Genomic DNA, 8,948 nt, shown 5'->3' with positions numbered 1-8,948 from the left:
GTTGAAGGGGTTGGGTAAGCTAAACACATAGCAGATCAACCAACATGTTGAAGGGGTTGGGCAAGCTAAACACATAGCAGATCAACCAACACATGACACCAGTAGCACAGACCTTTAGCCGTGTTCCATTCCACCTGAGAGAAGCTGTGGATAAGGAACTACAAAACATGGACTTAATGGAGAGAGTGGATGGTGCCACACCCTGGGTGAATCCGGTAGTGTTAGTGCCAAAACCGGACGGCGATATAAGACTGTGTCTGGACATGAGACAAACGAACACAGCAATCATACGTGGCAGGGACCCAATCCCCACAGTGGATGAACTTTAGCAAGGAATGAATGGGTCAGGTCAAGTTCAGTAAACTGGATCTTAAATGGGGCTATCATCAACTGGAGCTAACACCAGAGTCGAGAGGCATAACGACATTTGCAGTGCATTATGGGATATACAGATATAAAAGACTTTGGAGTTCCATCGGCAAGCGAGCAGAATCAACGTGAAATCGCAAGAGCAACTGGCAGGCATCTAGGGTTTTGGAGAACATATCGGATGACATCATCGTCCACGTCCCGGACAAAGGAGACCCATGACCAGCAGGCTGCATGCTGTCTTCAATAGGCTGGAGTGTTTTTATGGGGATGACTCTCAGCTCAGAGAAATGTCAGTTCAACATGGGGCAAATTGGTGTTTAATCGGCCCACAGCTGAAAGAGTGAGAGCAGAGTGGTCGAGGCCAGTGAGCCTGCGAGACGGCATCAGAGGTTTGTAGCTTTCTAGTTCCACTTTGGACCAGGAAACAAAAGAAGGAGAAGAAGGAGAAGAAGAAGTAGAAGAAGAAGGAGAAGAAGAAGAAGAAGGCATTTCTGTTACGCCCTGACCATAGAGAGCCCTTGGTTCTCTATGGTGTAGTAGGTCAGGGCGTGACTAGGGGGTGTTCTAGGATGTCTATTTCTATGTTGGTGCTAATATGGTTCCCAATTAGAGGCAGCTGTTTATCGTTGCCTCTGATTGGGGATCATATTTAGGTAGCCATTTCCCCATCTGTGTTTTGTGGGATATTGATTGTTTGTTAGTGTGTTTGGGCACTACGTCCTCGCGGTCTTTGTAAGTTTGTTATTTTGTTTTGTTAGTTTCACTTCAATAAATATGTGGAACTATACTCACGCAGCGCCTTGGTCCGCTCATTTCCAAGACCGTGACAGAATATCCCACCAACAAAAGACCAAGCAGCGTGAAAATGAGGTAAGGAAGTTTTGGACTTGGGAGGACATGAGAGGATGCGAAACCCTTCCTTGGCGGCAGACGGAAGGTAATAATGGATTGTTTTGGGGGGAACATGCTGAGCCGCGGGAAGAGCCAGAGACTGTCAGGGAGGCGATGGATAAGTTGGGAGAGAGAGAGATGAGAGAGATGTTGTGCAAGTGTTTTCTGCTCAACATACGACCAGAGGATCCGGTTAGCAGTCTGATGAATCCTGTGCCAGCTCCCTGCACTCGCCCTGAAGAGCGGGGCACCAGTCCGGTGCCACAGAAACCCCAAGAAAGGGAAATCCAAGATCTATGCAGACAACCGTCGCAGAGCCGAACACTCTGACGTGGACGTCGGAGACCAGGTTCTCCTAAAACAGGAAAAAACAGACAAGTTCACAACAACCTTCAACAAGACACCACGCGCTGTGATCAGTATAGAGGGAAACACTGTGGCTGTTTCAATCTCCAACTGGAGCCAGGTATTCCAATGAGGAGCCAAATCCACAACCAAAGGACAGAGACCGAAAGAGACTGTGGGGAACAGAGTCCTACTCTGAGACATTACATAGAGGCCAAAACCAGAGACCATCTGTGAGGGATCCCCACAAAGACCACGGACATCCAAGCTAGTCAGGCCTCACAGACAAATTAAACTGCCACAGAAGTTAACAGACTTAATAATTATCCTGTACTGTAAGGGGTAAAGAAAACAAGCATAAACTGAAAAAAATGACAAGTACAAAGGACTAATGTGAAGACTCTGAATGTTTGAATTATGTTGTGAAAAAGGTGCAACATGTTTTGTTACAGTAAAATAATAAAAAAATAATAATACTGTTTTGGTTTTCTTAGAAGTAGGCTTAAAATGGAAAGTCCATTAGGAGAACAGAAATAAGACATTGAACAGATTTCAGTTGTTTATTGGTAACACAATGGTTGCTATACAGGTAAAGAATGACTGTTATAGTTTATGTCAGAGGCCCAGCGTCATCCGGGTTAGGGTTTGGCCCGGGGTAGGCCATCATTGTAAATAAGAATTTGTTCTTAACTGACTTGCCAAGTAAAATAAATAAAAACATGTCAAGTTGACATTAAAGTTCATGTCCAAGTAAAGGGGGAATGTCGTGTATTGATGTGACGAGATGACATATGACGTCACCACTGGAATATGGGGTTTATTACACGGACAGTGATGGAGTGAAGACATGTTGAAGTTTACCTTCGAGTCTGGTTGATGTAATTCAGTATCATATCCTAATTTAGCACAAATTGTAAGCATACGATTGAACAAGAGAGGCCGGTAAAACATGCACAATGATTATGCTGATACGACGCTCACGAACACTTCCTGCCCCATCTCATAATCCAGACCAAACTCACTCGGAAAGTGGATACGTTTTTCCCGCTTGCTCTACTAGACCTCACCATTTTCTCAAGTTCTTTTCAGCCAAACAATTAGCTACAGGAAATCATTTCCAGGTAACCTGTTGCTAATTTCTAACATTTATTAAATTATACTTGTAGCACGGTCTGTAAACAAACACATTCCAGGATTAAACGGCAGTGGTTGCCGCGGCCTGGTTTTGTTGTTATCCCAGCTATCTAGCCGTTAGCTAGCTAGCTACACATCTCCCGTCCAACCCATGTGTGTAGCTAGCTAGCTAACATGCTAACTTTATTTCAGGGTCACGATTGAAGTATGACATTCATTTCATAGTTAGCCAGCTGTCGTCTCATCGTGAGTAAAATGACTGTACCCGAGAAATTAGCTAGCTAGCTAACAGGCTGCTCATTGTTTAGCCACAGCTAGGTTGGTCACAAAATATTTGGTTTAGCTATCTAGGTAGCTAGCTAGCCAAATTAGCTGGACTAACCGTTGCTAAACTATCCGGCTACAGGTTTATGCATACAGCTAACGCCTCGATCATACCGACAATATTATTGCGTTTTGGTACTACCGAGTGACGCAGCGGTCTATGGTACTGCATCTCAGTGCTAAAGGCGTCACTACAGACCCTGGTTCTATTCCAGGCTGTATCACAACCGTGATCGGGAGTCTTATAGGGTGTCGCACAATTGGCCCAACATCATTAGGGTTTGGCCGGGGTAGGCCTTCATTGTAAATAATAATTTGTTCTTAACTGGCTTGCCTAGTTAAAGGTTAAATAAAAGTATATTCCTTTCCAACGGGTCCGGCGTTTGCAGAGGCAGTGGGTTCTGTTTGGTGATTATGTTGAATTTATTGAACATATGCGTCAAACTGTATGCATAGACGTCTTGACAGAAATGGTAGCAGAATGTGAATGTTGAACTTTTGTTGCACACACATCCAGATGATGCTGTGTACCTTTTTGTGCAATAATGCTGTTGATGTGATCAAGGCATAACCCTTTTCCCATAATATTTTCAATCAAATTAAGAAGGAATGTCGACATAAGAAGCTAAATTCGGTTTTCCATCAATCAAATCAAATGTTATTGGTCACATACACATGGTTAGCAGATGTTAATGCGAGTGTAGCGAAATGCTTGTGCTTCTAGTTCTGACAATGCAGTAATAACCAACGAGTAATCTAACCTAACAATTCCACAACTACTACCTTATACACACAAGTGTAAAGGGATAAAGAATATGTACATAAAGATATATGAATAAGTGATGGTACAGAACCGCATAGGCAAGATGCAGTAGATGGTATCGAGTACAGTATATACATATGAGATGAGTAATGTAGGGTATGTAAACATAAGTGGCATAGTTTAAAGTGGCTAGTGATACATGTATTACATAAAGATACATATATATTATATTAAGTGGCATTGTTTAAAGTGGCTAGTGATACATTTTTGATCAATTCAATTAATGATACAGCTGTGAAGCAGGCAAGAATAACGAAGTACTTCTGGGTCATGGATCTTTTGGAATCCTCCAGAATAAGAGTCCCGTCATGTATACCAAACATTATGTAATTCTCCAGAATAAGAGTCCCGTCATGTATACCAGACATTATGGAATCCTTCAGAATAAGAGTCCCGTCATGTATACCAAACATTATGTAATTCTCCAGAATAAGAGTCCCGTCATGTATACCAGACATTATGGAATCCTCCAGAATAAGAGTCCCGTCATGTATACCAAACATTATGTAATTCTCCAGAATAAGAGTTCCGTCGTGTATACCAGACATTATGAATATACTGGGAGGATGCATGTCTCTCCGCCCTAGTAATGGGAGTGGTTGTCCACAAAGCTGCACTATCTAGCTGGGCTATCTAGCTCCCGCCTATCCTTTCTTTCAATTGGTCGATACATCTCATTATTGGAATCCTTTAAAAAAATATCTGATGAGGGTTGTTGACATCAACCGCCTGTATTCATTGGAGAGATTGTATGCTACTACCATCTACTACCATCTCGGGACTACTCCAGTATAGTGTCCTACTTATATCAGTACACTCGTAACTTAAACATTACGAAACATTACGAAACTTCTATTCGATCAAATAAACCTTGTCGCAAATAATCAATTTTTTGTTGACCAAATTCGACACTCTCATTGACTTCCATACAAAACCCTGTTACTTCCTGCAACACAAACTCAAAAAAGTTTTGGAAAGTCCATGGAGAATAAGAGCAGCTGCCCACTGCACTGAGGATAGGAAACTCTGTCACCACCGATAAATCCACTATAATTGAGAATTTCAATAAGCATTTTTCTACAGCTGACCATGCTTTCCACCTGGCTACCCCACCCCGGTCAACAGCACTTCACCCCCCACAGCAACTCGCCCAAGCCTTCCCCATTTCTCCTTCTCCCAAATCCAGTCAGCTGATGTTATGAAAGAGCTGCAAAATCTGGACCCCCACAAATCAGCTGGGCCAGACAATCTGGACCATTTCTTTCTAAAATTATCTGCCGAAATTGTTGCAACCCCTATTGCTAGCCTGTTCAACCTCTCTTTCGTGTCGTCTGAGATTCCCAAAGATTGGAAAGCAGCTGCGGTCATCCCCCTCTTCAAAGGGGGGGACACTCTTGACCCAAACTGCTACAGACCTATATCTATCCTACCCTGCCTTTCTAAGGTCTTCGAAAGCCAAGTCAACAAACATATTACCGACCATTTCGAATCCCACTGCACCTTCTCCGCTATGCAATCTGGTTTCAGAGCTGGCCATGGGTGCACCTCAGCCACGCTCAAGGTCCTAAACGATATCTTAACCGCCATCGATAAGAAACAATACTGTGCAGCCGTATTCATTGACCTGGCCAAGGCTTTCGACTCTGTCAATCACCACATCCTCATCGACAGACTCAACAGCCTTGGTTTCTCAAATGATTGCCTCGCCTGGTTCACCAACTACTTCTCCGACAGAGTTCAGTGTGTCAAATCTGAGGGCCTGTTGTCCGGGCCTCCGGCAGTCTCTATGGGGGTGCCACAGGGTTCAATTCTAGGGCCGACTCTCTGTATACATCAATGATGTCGCTCTTGCTGCTGGTGAGTCTCTGATCCACCTCTACGCAGACGACACCATTCTGTGTACTTCTGGCCCTTCTCTGGACATCGTGTTAACAACCCTCCAGATGAGCTTCAATGCCATACAACTCTCCTTCCGTGGCCTCCAAGTGCTCTTAAATGCAAGTAGAACTAAATGCATGCTCTTCAACTGATCGCTGCCTGCACCTGCCCGCCCGTCCAGCATCACTACTCTGGACGGTTCTGACTTCTATGTGGACAACTACAAATACCTAGGTGTCTGGTTAGACTGTAAACTCTCTTTCTAGACTCACATAAAACATCTACAATCCAAAGTTAAATCTAGAATCGGCTTCCTATTTCGCAAACAAAGCATCCTTCACCCATGCTGCCAAACATACCCTCGTAAAACTGACCATCTTACTGATCCTCGACTTCGGCAATGTCATTTACAAAATAGCCTCCAACACCCTACTCAACAAATTGGATGCAGTCTATCACAGTGCCATCCGTTTTGTCCCCAAAGCCCCATATACTACCCACCACTGCGACCTGTACGCTCTTGTTGGCTGGCCCTTCGCTTCATACTCGTCGCCAAACCCACTGGCTCCAGGTCATCTACAAGACCCTGCTAGATAAAGTCCCGCCTTATCTCTGCTCGCTGGTGACCATAGCAGCACCCACCCGTAGCACGCGTTCCAGCAGGTATATCTCACTTGTCACCCCCAAAGCCAATTCCTCCTTTGGCCGCCTCTTCTTCCAGTTCTCTGCTGCCATTGACTGGAACGAACTGCAAAAATCTCTGAAACTGGAAAGACTTATCTCCCTCACTAGCTTTAAGCACCAGCTGTCAGAGCAGCTCACAGATCACTGCACCTGTACCTAGCCCATCTATAAATAGCCCAAACCACTACCTCTTCCCCTACTGTATTTATTTATTTTGCTCCTTTGCACCCCAGTATTTCTACTTTGCACACTCATCTACTGTCAAATCTACCATTCCAGTGTTTTAATTGCTATATTGTATTTACTTCGCCAACATGGCCTATTTATTTCCTTTACCTCCCTTATCTCACCTCATTTGCTCACATTGTATATAGACTTATTTTTCTAATGTATTATTGACTGTATGTTTGTTTTACTCCATGTGTAATTCTGTGTTATATGTGTCGAACTGCTTTGCTTTATCTTGGCCAGGTCGCAGTTGTAAATGAGAACTTGTTCTCAACTTGCCTACCTGGTAAAAAAGAAAATAAAAAATAAAATAAAAAACTTTGCCAAACAACTGGGGAAAAAACACCACCTGCTGGATGGATACAGATTTGCACCCTAGCTGGGCCTCTCTCTTCAACTTCCTCTCTGTTTATACTTTGTAAATTAATAATTAGTGCAGAATTATCCATGTATTTTATCCTTGTAATTATTCTTTGTTTGATAACAACTATTTCTATAAGATATTATGTGATTTATTTGTTTATTTCAATCCTAAATGGTCAACAACGTTGTTTGTGTGTGTACTCTTATCTTGTGTACGTTGTGCTGTAGTAAAAGGTCCATTCTACCCAGGAGCACTTCTAGTTTCCAAGTCCACTGAGTTTACACCCCCAAAAGTGTCGCTGCTCATTTTGCGGACCTTAAAGAGTGGCCAATCAGCTTAAATCCAGTTGTTTGTCATATTGGACATAAATATTGCACCGTACATAATTGATTGTGTGTCTATAAAACCAGGGTCCAGCCTACTCACTAGAGTCTATAGCATACAAAACAGATGCGTTTGAACCAAAAATGTGCGGGTCCAATATGAAAAATCTACTTTGATTGGCTACTCTTTTAAGGGCTGCAAAATGAGCTGCGGCACTTCTCTGGGTGTGAACTCAGTGACAGTGTGAACACATTGAACTCAGTGACAGTGTGAAGGGACAGTGAACTCAGTGAACACATTGAACTCAGTGACGGTGTGAAGGGACAGTGAACACATTGAACTCAGTGTGAAGGGACAGTGAACACATTGAACTCAGTGTGAAGGGACAGTGACGGTGTGAAGGGACAGTGACGGTGTGAAGTGACAGTGTGAAGGGACAGTGACGGAGTGAAGGGACAGTGACGGTGTGAAGGGACAGTGAAGGGACAGTGACAGTGTGAAGGGACAGTGACGGTGTGAAGGGACAGTGACGGTGTGAAGGGACAGTGAAGGGACAGTGACGGTGTGAAGGGTCAGTGACGGTGTGAAGGGACAGTGACGGTGTGAAGGGACAGTGAACACATTGAACTCAGTGTGAAGGGACAGTGACGGTGTGAAGGGACAGTGACGGTGTGAAGTGACAGTGTGAAGGGACAGTGACGGTGTGAAGGGACAGTGACGGTGTGAAGGGACAGTGAAGGGACAGTGACGGTGTGAAGGGTCAGTGACGGTGTGAAGGGACAGTGACGGTGTGAAGGGACAGTGAAGGGACAGTGACAGTGTGAAGGGACAGTGACGGTGTGAAGGGTCAGTGACGGTGTGAAGGGTCAGTGACGGTGTGAAGGGACAGTGACGGTGTGAAGGGACAGTGACAGTGTGAAGGGACAGTGACGGTGTGAAGGGACAGTGACGGTGTGAAGGGACAGTGACGGTGTGAAGGGACAGTGACGGTGTGAAGGGACAGTGAACTCAGTGACGGTGTGAAGGGACAGTGACAGTGTGAAGGGACAGTGAACACATTGAACTCAGTGTGAAGGGACAGTGACGGTGTGAAGGGACAGTGACAGTGTGAAGGGACAGTGACAGTGTGAAGGGACAGTGACGGTGTGAAGGGACAGTGGCGGTGTGAAGGGACAGTGGCGGTGTGAAGGGTCAGTGACGGTGTGAAGGGACAGTGACGGTGTGAAGGGACAGTGAACTCAGTGACGGTGTGAAGGGACAGTGACGGTGTGAAGGGACAGTGACGGTGTGAAGGGACAGTGAACTCAGTGACGGTGTGAAGGGACAGTGACAGTGTGAAGGGACAGTGAACACATTGAACTCAGTGTGAAGGGACAGTGACGGTGTGAAGGGACAGTGACAGTGTGAAGGGACAGTGACGGTGTGAAGGGACAGTGACGGTGTGAAGGGACAGTGACGGTGTGAAGGGACAGTGGCGGTGTGAAGGGTCAGTGACGGTGTGAAGGGACAGTGACGGTGTGAAGGGACAGTGAACTCAGTGACGGTGTGAAGGGACAGTGACAGTGTGAAGGGACAGTGAAC

General features: G+C 44.9%; 1 protein-coding gene across 2 annotated transcripts in view; it reads left to right on the top strand.

The window, feature by feature from the left end:
- Positions 1-2,429: 2,429 nt before the first annotated feature.
- The window catches only part of LOC129847401 (gastrula zinc finger protein XlCGF26.1-like), an 18,466-nt gene continuing 11,947 nt past the window's right edge, over positions 2,430-8,948 (top strand). Inside the window, exon 1 of one of the 2 annotated variants that reach the window (XM_055915185.1) lies at positions 2,430-2,729. The gene's annotated coding sequence lies outside the window, so the exon portion shown is untranslated. The remainder of the gene's footprint in view (positions 2,730-8,948) is intronic. The other variant, XM_055915184.1, reaches the window with a different exon arrangement.

This window comes from Salvelinus fontinalis, unplaced genomic scaffold (assembly GCF_029448725.1).
Source record: "Salvelinus fontinalis isolate EN_2023a unplaced genomic scaffold, ASM2944872v1 scaffold_0825, whole genome shotgun sequence".
Lineage (NCBI taxonomy): Eukaryota > Metazoa > Chordata > Actinopteri > Salmoniformes > Salmonidae > Salvelinus > Salvelinus fontinalis.
The sequence above is the reverse complement of the archived record's forward strand: the minus strand, read 5'-3'. Positions and strand labels throughout refer to the sequence as shown.